This window comes from Mus musculus, chromosome 1 (genome assembly GCF_000001635.26).
Source record: "Mus musculus strain C57BL/6J chromosome 1, GRCm38.p6 C57BL/6J".
NCBI lineage: Eukaryota > Metazoa > Chordata > Mammalia > Rodentia > Muridae > Mus > Mus musculus.
In genome coordinates, this window is record NC_000067.6 from 72,240,530 (window position 1) to 72,257,405 (window position 16,876).

General features: G+C 44.3%; 1 long non-coding RNA gene and 2 other non-coding genes across 3 annotated transcripts in view; all 3 read left to right on the top strand.

Moving 5' to 3' along the window:
* Nucleotides 1-3,463: 3,463 nt before the first annotated feature.
* D230017M19Rik (RIKEN cDNA D230017M19 gene) overlaps nucleotides 3,464-16,876 on the top strand; it is a 30,877-nt gene continuing 17,464 nt past the window's right edge. The window contains exon 1 of the long non-coding RNA NR_155355.1: nucleotides 3,464-3,634. This is a non-coding gene — a long non-coding RNA (RIKEN cDNA D230017M19 gene). The remainder of the gene's footprint in view (nucleotides 3,635-16,876) is intronic.
* Gm24497 lies at nucleotides 3,684-3,874 on the top strand. Its single transcript, XR_003949320.1, has one exon. It is a non-coding gene; the product is annotated as a U2 spliceosomal RNA (small nuclear RNA).
* On the top strand, nucleotides 14,479-14,669 carry Gm25939. Its single transcript, XR_003949322.1, has one exon. It is a non-coding gene; the product is annotated as a U2 spliceosomal RNA (small nuclear RNA).

Below are 16,876 nucleotides of genomic sequence, written 5' to 3' on the forward strand. Positions count from 1 at the left end.
AAAAATTAACACATGTTACATTGAAATTCTTTACAAAGTACATCTGGCTTCTTTCTTAAAGATGAGTACTGTTTACTCAAAGGTAGCACCCAAATTGTCTAGGGAGATTGATTGGGGTAAGCATAGTATCTGTGGGAGTCAGGATTGGCTGGCCTAGGATGACAGAAGTCACCTATAGTGTTGGAAAGCACGGATGACGTCACTGCTAAGGATAGGTTTTATGGAGTAAAGCAGTGTTGAGGATTTGGAGGGAATTGTCTAGGATGAGTGAAACACATGAAAGACCCCCAAAGGGAGACCCTCACTCAAGTCTCGGGATAATAGCGGACCCTCAAGAACTCACAAGAGACCAAGCTTGATGCAAACCACATGAGGCTTTATTCAGGGAAAGCCAAAGCTCTAGGGACGACTCGTATCCCACGCAGGGTTAGAGGAGTCGACGTCGAGGGGAAAGGGGTCCCAGTTTTTATAGGCCCTCAGGGGGAAAGGAAGGGGGGAGTAGGGGATTTCCAGATCTAAACAATGTCTATTCTAAAATGATTTCTCAAGAAATGGGTATGGGAGGGGTACAAGGAAAGAGTCTGGTGCAGGTGCAGCAACTCCAGATTGGCCCGGCTGTGGCTTCTGGGGAGATTTTCTGACTCTTCCCCAGCAACCAATATCACAAACACCTGACAGTGGACTTCAGCAGTGGGCACACACCTGGGTTCAAGGAACGGTCAGAACATTGGCAGACACACGGGTTCAAATGAGTACACTGGCCATAGCATTATGCACCTCTATTTTTCTAAATCAGCAAAGCTAGTTCTGCTAACAATGAAATCTGTTTTGCCACTTTCAGGGCTTCTGTGACCTTTTACATCCTGTCAGGATCTTTCACACACTCTGGGGATACAGGCAGAGCCTGTAACAGCAGGTACCAAAGAATCACCAGGTTGGAAACTATATCCTTCTCCAGCATTCCAGGAGCAGAGGTGAAATCTTCTTTGTGTTTAAAGTTTCCTGGCATTTCCAGTGTTTATCTGTGTGCACGAGTATTTTTTTTTTTTTGTCCTCCACACACATATGAACCTTAAATGTCTATATGTGCCTTGAAAAATTCATGCTCTGATTAGTGTAGTGTGTCCTTTGTCCTTACCTCAGCCCTGTCTTTTCCATGTTTTAAACCTCTACAACATCTTTGTAAACCCTTTGTTTTGTTGTTGTTTTTTTGTTTGTTTGTTTTTGCTTTTGTTTTTTTGGTTTTTCGAGACAGGTTTTCTTTGTATATCCCTGGCTGTCCTGGAACTCACTTTATAGACCAGGGTGGCCTCGAACTCAGAAATCCACCTGCCTCTGCCTCCCGAGTGCTGGGATTAAAGGCATGCACCACATGCCTGGCCCAATATAAACCCATTGTTAACTACAGAGGTGTATCCAGTATTCCCATTTTATTGTATTTTTAAAGATTTATTTATTTATTTTATGTATATGAGTACATTGTAGCTGTACAGATGGTTGTGAGCCTGCATGTGGAGGTTGGGAATTAAATTTTAGGACCTCTGCTTGCTCCTGTCAACCGTGCTTGCTCCGGTCCACCCACTTGCTCAGTCCCTGCTCACTCTGGCCCAAAGTTTTATTTATTATTATAAATGAGTACACTGGCCAGTACTGGCAAGAATAATGATCACATGTATCTGGTCTCAAATCGTTTCCCACCTCTGCAAGGTTAGCCCTACAATAGTAAGTATCCCGTGCCCTCCAAGGTCTCATTGAGGTATCTGACAAAAATTAAGCAAAAATTAATGGCACAGCCAGGCGTGGTGGTGCACTCCTTTAATCCCAGCAGAGGATTAAAAAAAATTAATGGCATACAATCTTAGTGACTGTTCTGTTGCTGCATCATGACCATGGCAACTCTTTTTTGTTGTTGTTTTGTTTTGTTTTTTTGATTTTCGAGACAGGGTTTCTCTGTGTAGCTCTGGCTGTCCTGGAACCCACTCTGTAGACCAAGCTGGCCTTGAACTCAGAAATCCACCTGCCTCCCAAGTGCTGGGATTAAAGGCGTGTGCCACCACCGCCCCGCAACTCTTGTAAGAAAAGTCATTTCATTGGGGCGGGTTTACAGTTTCAGAGATGTGGCCCAATCTCATCATGGTGTGGTGGGAAGCATGCTGGTAGGCTCTGGAACAGTAGCTGAGAGCGAATTCCTGGAGCACGGGCAGAAAAAGATTCTGGACTTGGCATGGGCTTTTGAAACCTCAAAGACCACACCCAGTGACACACTTCCACCAACAAGGCCACACCTTCTAACCCTTGTAATCCTTTCAAACATTCCACTGCCTGGTGACTGAGCATTCAAATATATGAGTCTGTGGGGGCCATTCTTATTCAAACCATCACTGGTACCTTTACCTAAAGGATTTAAATGCTAATGACAATCCATTAAGTAGTTGATGGTTACAAAGTGATTTAAAGTTACAAATATAAGAAAACACAACAAAATCTCTGTAATAGGATGTATCAGGATGGTGTTTGTGTTTGGCATAAGAGGTCCCAAAGCCTTGGGGGCAACTCTAAGCCCAAATCCTACAATATTGAGTACTTACACATAAACACATTTAGAAGTTTGGTCTTTTAGTATTTTGCCCTTTATATTTGGCAGATTGTCTTTTACTTGAGGCTGGGTCTCATATAGTTTAGGCTTTGCCTGATCTGGTCCTCCATTCTGCAATTTCCAGTGGCAGTGGTTGGAAAGCATCCTACCCAGCTTTATTCCCTATAACACTCAAAGAGGCACAGAACCAGCCCAGAGCCTACAGCTCTTCGGGGTAAATTCCTCTCAGGATTATGTCTGTCCTTAAACTGAAAATGATCTAAGGTTCTGGGTACCAAGGAGCTAATAAGAGTAGTGACTGTCCACTCTTCACTCCCACGTGCCAAACATCATCGATCCCTGCATTATTATTGCATTTGATGTTAACCATCGGTATTTTTTAGCCTGAAAACTGTAGAAAAGTTCAAAGACATCACACAATTTATTAAGGATTTCAATATATGACATTTTTTTTTTTTGGTCAAGATTTACTACAGTTTTTACCTAAGTAGGTTTGCCTTGACAACATTGTGAAAACACCTAACAGAAAATCACTAGCCTGCTAGACTCCCTGTGGAGCCAGCCTCTCAACAAGGGAAGATTGTCTTAAGACAACGCGAACTAGGAGCAGTAGGTCCACCCTTCAGCCACCGTCCTGCCTCAGAGTTTATCCAGTGCATCTGGCCGTGGACATGCCCCCTTCAGGTCTTTCTATTTCCGGTGGATTCCAAACCGCAATAGTCTGTGAGTCGGCCTGTGAATCGCGGAGGCCGCGGGGAAGAGCTGATTTGCACGTCCTGCCTCCACGCGAGGGGCGTGGCGACGTGCACAGGCCTAATTTGGGCTTGTGTTGTCACGCCCTTCGCGAGGGGGCGGGGCATGCAAATCATACTCGGCGTGCGCGCTCGGGAACGCCGGGAGAGCCCGGGTCGTGGACGTTGAATCTGAAGCCGTGGGTGCTGGAGTGGGAGTGAGGTGTGGAGGGCGCAGACGCGGATCGGAGGAGGAAGGAACCGCGGGGGAGGCAGGAAGTGAGGGTTGCGAGCGGTCACCACAAAGGTAATGTGTCTCACGGACGCAGAGCATGGCTGCGTGGTCTGTATTTGGTATCGCTTCTCGGCCTTTTGGCTAAGATCAAGTGTAGTATCTGTTCTTATCAGTTTAATATCTGATACGTCCTCTATCCGAGGACAATATATTAAATGGATTTTTGGAACTAGGAGTTGGAATAGGAGCTTGCTCCGTCCACTCCACGCATCGACCTGGTATTGCAGTACCTCCAGGAACGGTGCAACCCCTCTGGGGAACAATGTTGGTTAAATGTAAGACATTTAGGACTATTATAGCTCGTAAATACAGGCTGCAGTTACTTTTTCTGTCTTCTTTTCTACTTTGTAGTTACCCGGGTCTCGTTAACCCCTCTTTGATAGACCAGGCTGGCCTCTAACTCGGAAGTCCGCCTGCTTGCCGCCAGTTGATCTTTTTCTATTGCTTTACTTTTCTTATTATTATTCAGGTTTCATATTTCCACTACCAGGCTTTTCAGGCAGAGCAGCTCGCTTCTTTACTTTTTTACACAGTCTTTCCATCCACTGGTCAATAACTGTGATTAGGTGGGAAAGACTCTAAGGTTTTTATCTCTTTTTTTCCCCTCTGGGGAATAATGCTGGTTTAATAAGAGACCTAGAAATTAGGCCAACGTGGATTTCTTACCAACCTGTTAGTTTTACTGCACATCACTCTACATTGCTGCATAATATTCTACATAATGTCTAGCTTTTGATCTGGAAAGAGCTGTGAGGCTGTAAGGTTACTAAGATGGACAAGTTATTTTCAGCTTACTGTCACAAAACACTTGCTAGTTATGTAAGTCTGGTGGCATTAAAAACTCTTAGGCTTGCATAATTTTTCTGAAAGCTAAAATTTTGTTGACTGTTTATGCCTATGCTGATTTTCACAGCAAAGACCCGCTCTAGGTATGTTATTTTTGTACAGTAACCTATAAATAATGATTCACTGACAGAAGTTGTGTCAGAGTCCTAGATTCTTCTGAAATAAATTATTTTTAAAAGGATTTATTTATTTATTGTACATATATGAGTACTGTACCTGCCTTCAGACACACCAGAAGAGGGCATCAGATCCCATTACAGATGGTTGTGAGTCACCATGTGGTTGCTGGGAATTGAACTCAGGACCCCCGCAAGAGCAGTCAGTCCTTTTTTTTTTTTTTTTAAGATTTATTTATTTATGATATGTAAGTACACTGTACTTCAGACACTCCAGAAGAGGGAGTCAGATCTCGTTATGGATGGTTGTGAGCCACCATGTGGTTGCTGGGATTTGAACTCTGGACCTTCAGAAGAGCAGTCGGGTGCTTTTACCCACTGAGCCATCTCACCAGCCCCTGAAATAAATTCTAGTGACTGTCCTGAGAAGAATGGGTAGAGTGCTGCCATTTTGTCCAAACTCAGGCGATTGTTTAAGCCTGAAGAATTAAGCAAAGTAATTTGGAGCTGTTCCCATTACAATGTGTTATCAAAAAGTGAAAAATGCCAACAACAACATCAAATTAACTACAGCTGGTACCCGGCAATGGCCTGCACATACGACCCCCACCCCCACCCCATTGCATGCATAATTTTAAAATAAGATGAAAATAAATGTTTAGGAGCTTGAGAAATAGCTCAGAGGTTAAGTTAGGGCACTGTCTGGGAGCCAATACCTTGACTTCCATGGGTACCAGGCGCACAGACATATATGCAAGCAACACACTCATACACATAAAGTCAAATATATTTTATTCTCTCATATATTTTATCTGGACTGCAGATGTCCTCTCCCTAGTGTCCCAACCCGTGTCCTCCCTAGATCCACCCTCTCCCACCTCCACTCAAAAAAGAGCAGGTCTCCCAAGGACATCAACCAAACACAGCATAAACAACCTACATTACGACCAGGAACATATCATTACTCAAGGCTGGATGAGGCAATCTTGTAGGAAAAAGCATCCCACAAGTAGGTAAGTGTCAGGGACAGCCCCCACTCTCACTGTTATGATTCCTCCACGAAACACCAGGCTACACGACCATAGCATACACAGCAAGACCTAGGTCAGACTCTTACAGGCTCCCTGGTCTCTTCAAGCCCCCACGAGTGTCAGTCAGTTGATTCTGTGAGCTCTGTTCTCATGGTGTCCCTTCTGCTAGGCTCCAGTCCCAGAACATTCTACAGACATAATAAACTTTGGGTTGAAAGTTTTGTGGCTAGGTTGGTGTCCCAATCCATCCACTTGAGGCCTTGCCTGATTACAGAAGATGGCTGGTTCAGGCCCTGAGAGTCACCATTACTAGGAGTCCTTGCTAGGGCTATTCTTGCAGGTTCCATGGAGTTTCCATTGCACTAGATTTCCACCTCTCCCCTTGAAATGTCCTCTAAATCCTCTCCTTTCTCCCAGTATTTTCTCCCCATTACCTGATCCCTCCTGTGCCACCCCCACTGTCTTAGTTAGGGTTTTACTGCTGTGAACAGACACCATGACCAAGGCAAGTCTTATAAAAACAACATTTAATTGGGGCTGGCTTACAGGTTCAGAGGTTAAGTCCATTATCATCAAGGTGGGAGCATGGCATGGCGCAGGCATTCATTCAGGCATGGCGCAGGCAGAGCTGAGAGTTTTACATCTTCATCCAAAGGCTGCTAGTGGAAGACTGACTTCCAGGCAACTAGGGTGAGGATCTTAAGCCCATGCCCACAGTGACACACCTATTCCAACAAGGCCATACCTTCAAGTGGTGCCGCTCCCTGGCCCAAGAATATACAAACCATCACACCCACCCACAAAATTTATTCTATTTTTCCTTCCCAGGGAGAACCTTGCATCTCTGCCTTCAGCCCTCCTCCTTACTTAGCTGTTCTGGGTCACTGGACCACAGTAGGACTGTCTTTTACTTTACAGTTAATATCCACTTATAAGAGAGTACATATCATGTTTGTGGTTCTGGGTCTGGGTTACCTCCTTCAAGATTTTTTTTTCTAGTTCCATTTGCCTGCAAATTTCACAATTTTATTGGGTTATTTGTTTGTTTGTTTTTTTTTTGTTGTTTTTTTTGTTTTGTTTTGTTTTGTTTTTTTTTGTTTTTTGTTTTTTCGAGACAGGGTTTCTCTGTGTAGCCCTGGCTGTCCTGGAACTCACTCTGTAGACCAGGCTGGCCTCGAACTCAGAAATCCGACTGCCTCTGCCTCCCGAGTGCTGGGATTAAAGGCGTGCGCCACCACGCCCGGCCTGTTTGTTTTGTTTTGTTTTGGTCTTTTGGTTTTTTTTTTTTTTTTCAAGACAGGGTTTCTCTGTGTAGCCCTGGCTGAATATTATTGTTTTTTTTTAAAGATTTATTTATTTATTATATGTAAGTACACTGTAGCTGTCTTCAGACACACCAGAAGAGAGTGTCAGATCTTGTTACAGATGGTTGTGAGCCACCATGTGGTTGCTGGGACTTGAACACTGGACCTTTGGAAGAGCAGTCGGGTACTCTTACCCACTGAGCCATCTCACCAGCCCAATATTATCGTTTTTAACAGCTGAATAATATTCCATTCTGTGAATGCACGGTGACATTTTCTTTATCCATTCTTCGGTTGATGGATATTTAGGTTGTTTCCAGTTTCTGGGTATTATGAGTAAAGCTGTGTAGTCTCCCTCTCCCCCAAAGATACCAAGAGCCACAGGTGTGGGTCGTGACAGCACCCACGGGAGGAATCAGGTCAATGTCCACCCAAGCCCACTCATCTATGGATGAGAAAATCATTTGATCACCTCAGTTAAGCGTGGCCTTATTAAACTTAATTAATAGGGGGAGAGAGGTTGGAGACCATACTGTCTGAAGGGCAAGCCCTTCACAGCCTCCCACCCCAAAATAAGCCAATTGGCCTTGTACTACAGAGCCGGTCATACCCCTCCTCCCTGTTTCCCGCCTGTCATCCAAAAATGCGGAGGAATATCAATTCAGTGTTATTCTTAATAAAGTGCATTTCAAATTTGTTCAGTCAAACTTCGCCAGGGTTCCAACGCCCTACTTAAAATTCAACTAGGAATTTACTTATTTAGTACTAATTAGCATTATAAAGTCAGAGCCTACTGCTCAGGGCTTTTCTGTTAGTTGTTTACTAGGACAGAAAGGACAGTCTTTTCCAGACACGGTTTACCATAAGAAAAGTTAGGGAATCCCAAGGAGACAGGTTTTTTCTTTAGACCTAAAAATTCAGGCAGAACTATTGAGCATAGATAAATTTTTTGCCTCAGGCCAGCCTTTTTTTTTTTTTTTTTTTTTTTTATTAACAACAGGGAGGAGATGTAGTCTCCCCTCCCCTAGTCTGAAACCTGCTTGCTCAGGGGTGGAGCTTCCCACTCAATCGTTCTGCCACGCCCACTGCTGGAGCCTGTCACTTTCCTGTTCTGAAGCCATCACATGGTCACCCTGCTATTGGACCCCCGAGATTAATTGGCAGGAATCGGGCCCCTTTCCCCTGCTTCATAACTGCGTTCGGAACAGTAAAATTGAGCTTTGATCAGAATGCCTGTCTTAGCTGCATCATTTTCTCTCGTCGCCTAGCCCTTCTCTTCCAGGTTTCCAAAATGCCTTTCCAGGCTAGAACCCAGGCTGTGATCTGCTGGCCGGACACAACAAAGCTGCTATGAACAGGTTTGAGCAAGTGTCCTTTGATTGAATGGAGCATCCTTTGGGTGTATGCCCAGGCGTGATACAGCTGAGTCTTGAGAGGTAGACTGACTCCCAATTTTCTGAGAAACCACCACATTGACTTCCAAAGTGGCACTCCCACCAGCAGTGGAGGAGCGCTCCCCTTGCTCCACATCCTCACCAGCATAAATTGTCTTTTTTGTTGTTGTTGTTTTGTTTTACAGGGTTTTTCTGTGGAGCCCTGACTGTCCTGGAACTCACTCTGTAGACCAGGCTGGCCTCGAAGTCAGAAATCTGCCTGCCTCTGCCTCCCAAGTGCTGGGATTAAAGGCATGCGCCTCTACGCCCAGCTGTACCCCATTTTTTAAAATTGGATTATTTAGTTTGTTGATGTCTAGTTTCTTGAGTTGTTTGTTTGTTTTGGATAGTAGCCTTCTGTCATCTGTAGAGTTGGGGAAAATCTTTTCTCATTCTATAGGTTGCTGTTTTGTTCTATTGATGGTGTTTACAGAACCTTTTCCGTTTTATGAGGCCCCATTTATTAATTGTTGATCTTAGTGCCTGTTTATTGGTGTTTTGTTCAAAAAGTTGTTGCCTGTGCCAACACTTTCTCTTCTATCAGGTTCAGTATATATGGTTTTATGTTGAGGTCTTTGATCCACTTGGACTGAGGTTTTTCTTGTTTGTTTGTTTTGTTTTTTTTTTTAACTTTTTTTTTTTGGTTTTGGTTTTGGTTTTTTTGAGACAGAGTTTCTCTGTGTAGTCCTAGCTGTCCTGAAACTCACTCTGTAGACCAGGCTGGCTTCGAACTCAGAAATCCACCTGCCTCTGCCTCACAAATGCTGGGATTAAAGGCCTGTGCCACCATCGCCCAGCTGGACTGAGTTTTGTGTAGGGTGATAGATACATATCTATTTGCATTCTTCTACATAAAGATATCCAGTTAGATCAACCCCATTTATTTGTTGAAGATGGTTTCTTTTTTCATGGTATATTTCAGGCTTCTTTATCAAAATTCAGGTGTCTGTGAAGTGTGGGGATTTACACCTGGGTCTTCAACTTAATTCAGTTGTTCAAGATGTCTGTTTTTATGCCCACATCATGTGTTGTTTTTTTTTGTTTTTTGTTTTTGTTTTTTTAAAATTTTCGAGACAGGGTTTCTCTGTGTTCCCCTGGCTGTCCTGGAACTCACTCTGTAGGCCAGGCTGGCCTCGAACTCAGAAATTCGCCTCTCTCTGCCTCCCAAGTGCTGGGATTAAAGGCTTGCGCCACCATCGCCAGGCCCCCATGTGGTTTTTATACTACAGTTCATAATACAGCTTGAGATCAGGGATGGTGCTACCTCCAGAAGTTCTTTAATGGTTCAGGACTGTTTTAGCTAGACTGGGGTTTGGTTTTGTTCTGTTTTCCATATGGAGTTGACTATTATTCCTTCAAAGTCTGTAAAGAATGGTGTTGGAATTTTTTTTAAAAATACCTATTTATTTACTGTGTATATAGTGTTCTGCCTATATGTATTCCTGCGTACCCGAAGAGGGCATCAGATCCTGTTACAGATGGTTGTGAGCCACCATGCTCTGCACTGAGCCATCTCTCCAGCTCTATGTTGGGATTTTGATGGGGATTGCACTGAATCTATAGATTGCTTTTGGTATAAATGGACATTTTTACTGTTAATCTTACTGATCCCTGAGCATGGAAGATTTTTCTGTCTTCTGGTATCTTCTTCAATTTCCTTCTTCAAAGACTTAAAGTTTTTATCATATAGGTTTTTCATTTACTAGGTTAGAGTTGCCATAAGATATTTCATATTGTGTATAGGAGGACTACTGATTTTATTTTATTTTTTGAGTTAATCTAGTATCCAGGACTTCACTGAACTGAAGGTATTTCTCAGCTGTAGGAGTTCACTAGTAGAATTTTTGAGCTCACATATGTATGCTATAATATCATCTGTAAATAGTAATACTTGGACTCCTTTCTTTCCAATTTGTATCCTTTTTCTCTTTAGTTGTCTTATTGCTCTAGCTAGAACTCAAGTCCTTTATTGAATAGATATAGAGAGAAGGACAGCCTTGTCCTGATTTTAGTGGAATAACTTAGAGTTTCTTTCCATTTAATTGATGTAGGCTATTGGCTTGTTGTATATTGTCTTTATTGTGTTGTATTGTATACCCATATGTCTTGTATCCTTGATCTCTTCAAGACTTTTTTTTTTAAAGATTTATTTATTATATGTAAGTACACTGTAGCTATCTTCAGACACGCCAGAAGAGCTCTCGTTACAGATAGTTGTGAGCCACCATGTGGTTGCTGGGATTTGAACTCATGACCTTTGGAAAAGCAGTCAGTGCTCTTAACCACTGAGCCATCTCACCAGCCCTCTCCAAGACTTTTATCCTGAAGGGGTGTTGGATTTTGTCAAAGGCATCTAATGAGATGATCATGTGTAAACAGACATATATGCAAGCAACACACTCATACATATAAAATAAAATTTTAAAAAATCTTTTAAAAGATTAGGGGCACAAAGACCCCCCCCAACCTGTGCCTGGAGGCACTTCTCCTTTTGAATCCTGCAGCGTGTCCTTTCTTGCTTTTGCCCCATCTAGTCTATGTTTGTGTCTATTGTCATCGTTAACTATAAATCCATAGTTAACTCTACTGCTGTGTCCAACAACATTCCCATTTTATTGTGCCCTCATAATGAACGGCACTGTTACAACCCTCCTGCCGTAACCGTTTCCCGATACAAAAGACCATCGACGATTGCATGAGAGTTTACATCTAGGCTCTCTTCCCTTCTCACCTCTGCAAGGCCAGCCCTCCCACAATACCAGGATTCTATGCTCCTCAAGGGCCCCTCAGAGCTGACAAAAAATAAGCATAAACCTGTGTTTTAGTTAGAGATTCATTGCTGTAAAGAGATATCATGACCAAGGCAACTCTTTATAAAGGACAGCATTTGATTGGGGCTGGCTTACTGGTCCTGAGGTTCATTCCGTTATTGTCATGGCAGAAAGTATGGCAGCATCCAGGCAGGCATGGTGCTAGAGGAGCTGAGAGTTCTACATGTCCATCCAGAGGCAGCCAGGAAAAGATTCTCTTCCACAGGCAGCTAGGAAGGGACTCTCTTCTGTTCTGGGCAGAGCTTAAGCACAGGCCCTGAAAGCCCACCCCCACAGTGACTCACTCCCTCTAACAAGGCCACACCTCCTCTGATAATGCCATACCTCTTAATAATGCACTTCCCATGGACCAAGCATATTCAAAACATCACAACCTGTACCTCTTCCTCATTCAACTAAACTCAGTGAATATTAGTGGGTTGCAAGATGACATGAGTTATAAATAGTAGAAAACTTGCACCAAGATAAAACCTCTTAACAGGAAAAAACCAAATGTGGAAGCATGACTGTCATCCTACACTCTGGGGAGGAGAGTGTGGGTCCGAGGCTTTCCCCAGGGTTCCCTCATTGTTGGTTGACATTGAATGTAAGTGTTTTTATCCAACCAATCAAATTCATTTGTTCTTTCTATTGAACAGGCATTATGTTTTGGATAACTACTGTTGCTTAGAGAGCAGGTTGGTCAGCTTGGATAAAATGGAGCCTACTTGGGGCTGGAGGGATGGCTCAGCGGTTAAGAGCACTGACTGCTTTTCCAAAAGTCCCGAGTTCAAATCCCAGCAACCACATGGTGGCTCATAACCATCCGAAATGAGATCTGATGCCCTCTTCTGGTGTATCTGAAGACAGCTACAGTGTACATATAATAAATAAGTCTTTGGGCCAGAGTTCAATTCCCAGCAACCATATTATGGCTCACAACCATACAGTGTACTCATATACATTAAATAACTAAATAAAATTAAAAAAAAAGCTGGCGAGGTGGCTCAGTGGGTAAGAGCACCCGACTGCTCTTCCAAAGGTCCAGAGTTCAAATCCCAGCAACCACATGGTGGCTCACAACCATCTGTAACAAGAACTGACTCCCTCTTCTGGTGTGTCTGAAGACAGCTACAGTGTACTTACATATAATAAATAAATCTTTAAAAAAAAAAAAAAGCTTACATCTGCGCCCCAGAGGACTTCAGGTCTAGGGATGAGCGGCTTCATTGGCACACATTTATAAACACTTTATAAATTAGAAAGGCTGTGCTGTTTAGAGCTTGGTGTGGTGGTGCTCACAGGTAGATCCCTGAATTTGGGCCAACCTGGTCTACAGGGCAAGGTTCTAGGACAGACAGAACTATAGAGAGAAACTCTGTCTCAAAGAAAGAATGAATTGAAACTAAGGGCTATGTATGTTTTGTTTCATAGGTGTCTCTTGATAGCCATCGGGCTGATGGCTGACTTAGCTTGTTTGTTTGTTTGTTTGTTTGTTTTTTCAAAACAGGGTTTCTCTGTGTACCTGGCTGTCCTGGAACTCACTCTGTAGACCAGGCTGGCCTCAAACTCAGAAGTCTGCCTGCCTCTGCCTCCCAAGTGTTGGGATTAAAGGTGTGTGCCACCACTGCCTTGCCTGACTTAGCATTTTTATATGAGTCCTGCATAGATAGGTATTTGATTCTCATTATCAGGCCCGAGGTAATAAATTCTCAGTCTTTTTTTTTTTTTCAGTTTTTTTATTTTTATTTTTATCTTTTTAGATATTTTCTTTATTTACATTTCAAATGTTATCCCCTTTCCTAGTTTCCCCTCCGAAAATCCCCTAAACCCCCCCCCCACTAGGCCCCCCCTTCCTGATCCTGGCATTCCCCTACACTGGGCCATCAAGCCTTCACAGGACCAAGGGCCTCTCTTCCCATTGATGACTGACTAGACCATCCTCTGCTACATATGCAGCTAGAGCCACAAGTTCCACCATGTGTTTTCTTTGATTGGTGGTATAGTTCCAAGGAGCTCTGGGGATACTGCTTAGTTCATATTGATGTTCATAAATTCACAGTCTTGAGGCTGCAAAGGAGATTGTCCCGGAAATCTCCCTTCCACACAATGAAACTCGCTGTTCCCCACCTTTTTGTCTAGTTCAATCTACACTAAAACCTCTTTCAGATTGTTTTTTTTAACTTTTAATTGTGTGTATGTACCTGTGTTTCTGGGTCCTGATGCCTGCAGGTCTCCAAGTCTCCCGATGTGAGGGCTGAGAATTGAACTTGTTCCTTCCAGAGCAGTTAGAAGTCTTACCAGCTGAGCCAGCTCTCCAGACCCTCTTTTCAGATTAAAAAAAAAAAAAAGGAAGAAGAAGAAAAGAAAATCTAGCAAGCTAGCTTCATGGCTGAGGCTGTTGAAACCTGAAATTGTATACATTTCCCAACTGCTGAAATTATAAGCAGTGCCGATTGGCTCCCTGCTTTCTTTTCTCTAAATTTTCAAATTCAAATTGTGTGTGTGTGTGTGTGTGTGTGTGTGTGTGTGTGTGCGCGCGCGCGCGCGCCAGACAGAGCATATGGGGACCAGAGAACAAGTGGTAGGACTCAATCCTCTCCTTCTACCAGCTGGGTAGGTCAGGAATGGAACTCAAGTCATTCAGCTTGCAGGAACCCTTCCACTCCCCGGACATTTAAAGGGGCTGTGCAGTGACTTTACAGGGGGAAACCATAACCTTCCAGAGCTCACGCAAGTTTGTTGTCAGGTCTGGTATTTGGGAGTTGGCTTGGAATAAACCACTTGTGCATCTTGGGACACCCCGCCCCCCCACCCCAAATACTGACATAAGTGACATAAACGTCAACTTTAAAAGCTCGTCTTCCGGATAATGCGAACTAGACAAGTAGGTCGGCCCTTTGACCACCATCCCTGTACTGTACTTCTCAGGTACAGCCGGCTGCAAACCCTCCTCTAGCGCTCTTGTTCTCAGTGGAGTGGGAGAATAAACCGGAAGTGTCCGGGAGCCCATGTGTGCTCCTTGCAGAAGCACCAGGGAAGAGGCTCCAGTCTCGGCCGCCACACCCTCCACGAGGGGGCGGGGCATGCAAATTATACTCGGCGTGCGCGCTCCGGAACGCCGGGAGAGCTGGGGTCGTGGACGTTGTAGCTGAAGCTGTGGGTGCTGGAGTGGGAGTGACGCATGCAGGATGCAAGACGCGGACGGGAGAAGGAAGGAGCTGCGGGGAAGGCAGGAAGTGAGGGTTGCGAGCGGTCACCACGAAGTTAATGTGTCTCGCGGACGCAGAGCACGGCTGCATGGTGTGTGCTAGGTATCGCTTCTCGGCCTTTTGGCTAAGATCAAGTGTAGTATCTGTTCTTATCAGTTTAATATCTGATACGCCCTCTATCTGAGGACAATATATTAAATGGATTTTTGGAACTAGGAGTTGGAATAGGAGCTTGCTCCGTCCACTCCACGCATCGACCTGGTATTGCAGTACCTCCAGGAACGGTGCACCCCCTCTGGGGAATAACACTGGTTAAACAATAGACATTACAGCATGTTTGTTAGCCAACTGGGTGGTAGTCGTTTTTGTGCACTTCAGTTAATCCCACCATAGGTGGCACGGGAGGGTACTGCTTGCATATGCATGGGGCTAAGGTTCAAAGTATCAGTTTAAAATAGAGGCCCAGTTGTGGGCCGTGGCGAGTGGTATTCTTTGTGAAAATACCACAAAGGTGGTAGAGAAAACAGTAATGTAGAGTCACCATTGATACTCAGGCCCTTGCCAGTGGAGAGGAGGCATAGGTTCCAGTCACATCTCCCACATGGTCAGGCACAGGCAGCTCTCTGGGCATGTAGATCACGGTGGTCCTCACAACAGCTGGGTTGTTGGGTTCCCCCAGCTCAGTCACCCTTACTCCTCTTTGATTGTCCCATAGCTTGGAGGAAGTCCGGCATTGGGCAAGAAAGCTTGGAAATTGTGGCTCATGGTATTGACTCTGAAACATCCTGTCTGGAGGATGGCTGCTGCTACCTAGGTTCTGTAGGCCTGCCCGTTCTCTCCTCTCTTCAGTTTTAAGATCTGTGAGTCGTTTGTTTCGTTACTCATGGCAGAGGTAGTTGGATCTCTTGCGTTTGATGACAGTTTGGTATACAAAGGGAGTTCTAGAAAAGCCAGACCTGTTTGGCTTGTGTAAATTAATATGCTCCACGTGAATGCAGAAGCTCCGGTGAGTTCCTGATCCGCAGTTAAAGTGCCTGAGGGAACAAAAGGGACCGTGGTACTCTGCCAGAATTCTTAAACAATCGTCTCTCCACTTCTTGCTCCGCACTCCCCTCACCGTGTGCGCGCAGCTGGCGTTTTTTAGTTGTGCATGTGACAACTAGATTTTTATTTGAACGATCATCCTCTGTTGTTTCCAGTTTTGTTTTGCTTTGTTTTTTAGCTGAACCTAAACAAGGTCTTTCACTGAACCTAGAGCTTGGCTATTTCAGCTAGATTAGCAGATTTATGAACTTGGTCTGCTTGCCAAATCCCTCCATTGTCTGAGTCTTACAACAGCAAGTTACGATAGGATCTGGGAAGCTGGAACATCAGTGGACTCTATAGACTGTTTAATTTATGGAAAAATGGGAATCTGCATAGAGTTCTGCGGGATGCACAGAAAAGTAAAGGTGGACAGAAAGGAGCAAATGTGATCAATGGACAGATGCCAAGGATGGCAGAGAGGTTATTGTTGGAAATCTCATCACGTTTTCAATCAGGAGGGACTCAAGGTGTTTCATATTAGTAAATTGACAACCTCACGAAAGGCAAGTTTGGAGGCTGCAGGTTGAAAGAGGTGGCAGAACCCAGTTAGACCAAGGAATGAGGAGTCACTCCCCACCTCCAGGGATTCAACCAAGAGACTGACAGCTTCAGTACTCAGAAGGTGGGGACAGTGCACAGGCATGTGCTCATTCAGGAGATGGTGCTCAAGGGCTGCCAAGTACATACAAAGCACCTTGGCTACCATACAACAGTAGAGTTTTGCCCATAAGACAAAAGGCAATCTGCCATCAAGCTAGATTCCCAGCTGGCACGCCTAGTTAGACCTAGCTCTGGACTGTGGTTGGTTTAGACCTGGTCAACAATGAGTGCAGAAGAAAAACTGGAAAGAAGATTCTAAACCTCACGTTGAAGCGTTGCAGCCATAGTTTGGATCCCAAGAGGGAGCTGCTTAGACAAACCGGTGTTCTGCATTTAATCCCACGACAGAGCTCTTAAAGGCGCACCCTAATGGTAGTAGCTGTTTCACAGTACAGGATAGAGCCATGTGGTAGCTGTGGACATAAAACAACCTGGGGTAGAGTGCACATAGATCCCTGAATAGTGGCCAACAACACCAGATCATTTGGGATAACAAAGAACAATGGCAACAAAGTGTTCTCCCACAGTAATTCTTATCCACCCGCTCCAAGTCATCAGCCACAGAACAGTCAGGCACAGCCTAGAACTATAATGGGCAGAGCAATAGAAAGACTTGAAACTGAGCCTGCTAGCCTGATTCCCACAGACACAAGGCTGTACAAAGTCACTAATGGGAGAGACAGAGAGAATCTATAGGACAGTGTTTCTCAATATGGCTCAGTAGCAAAATTATAGCTACAATGTAGCAGTGAAAATAAACCCATGGTTGGGGGAGGCGTTCTAAGACCATCAGAAATATGTGTTTTTTGATGGTCC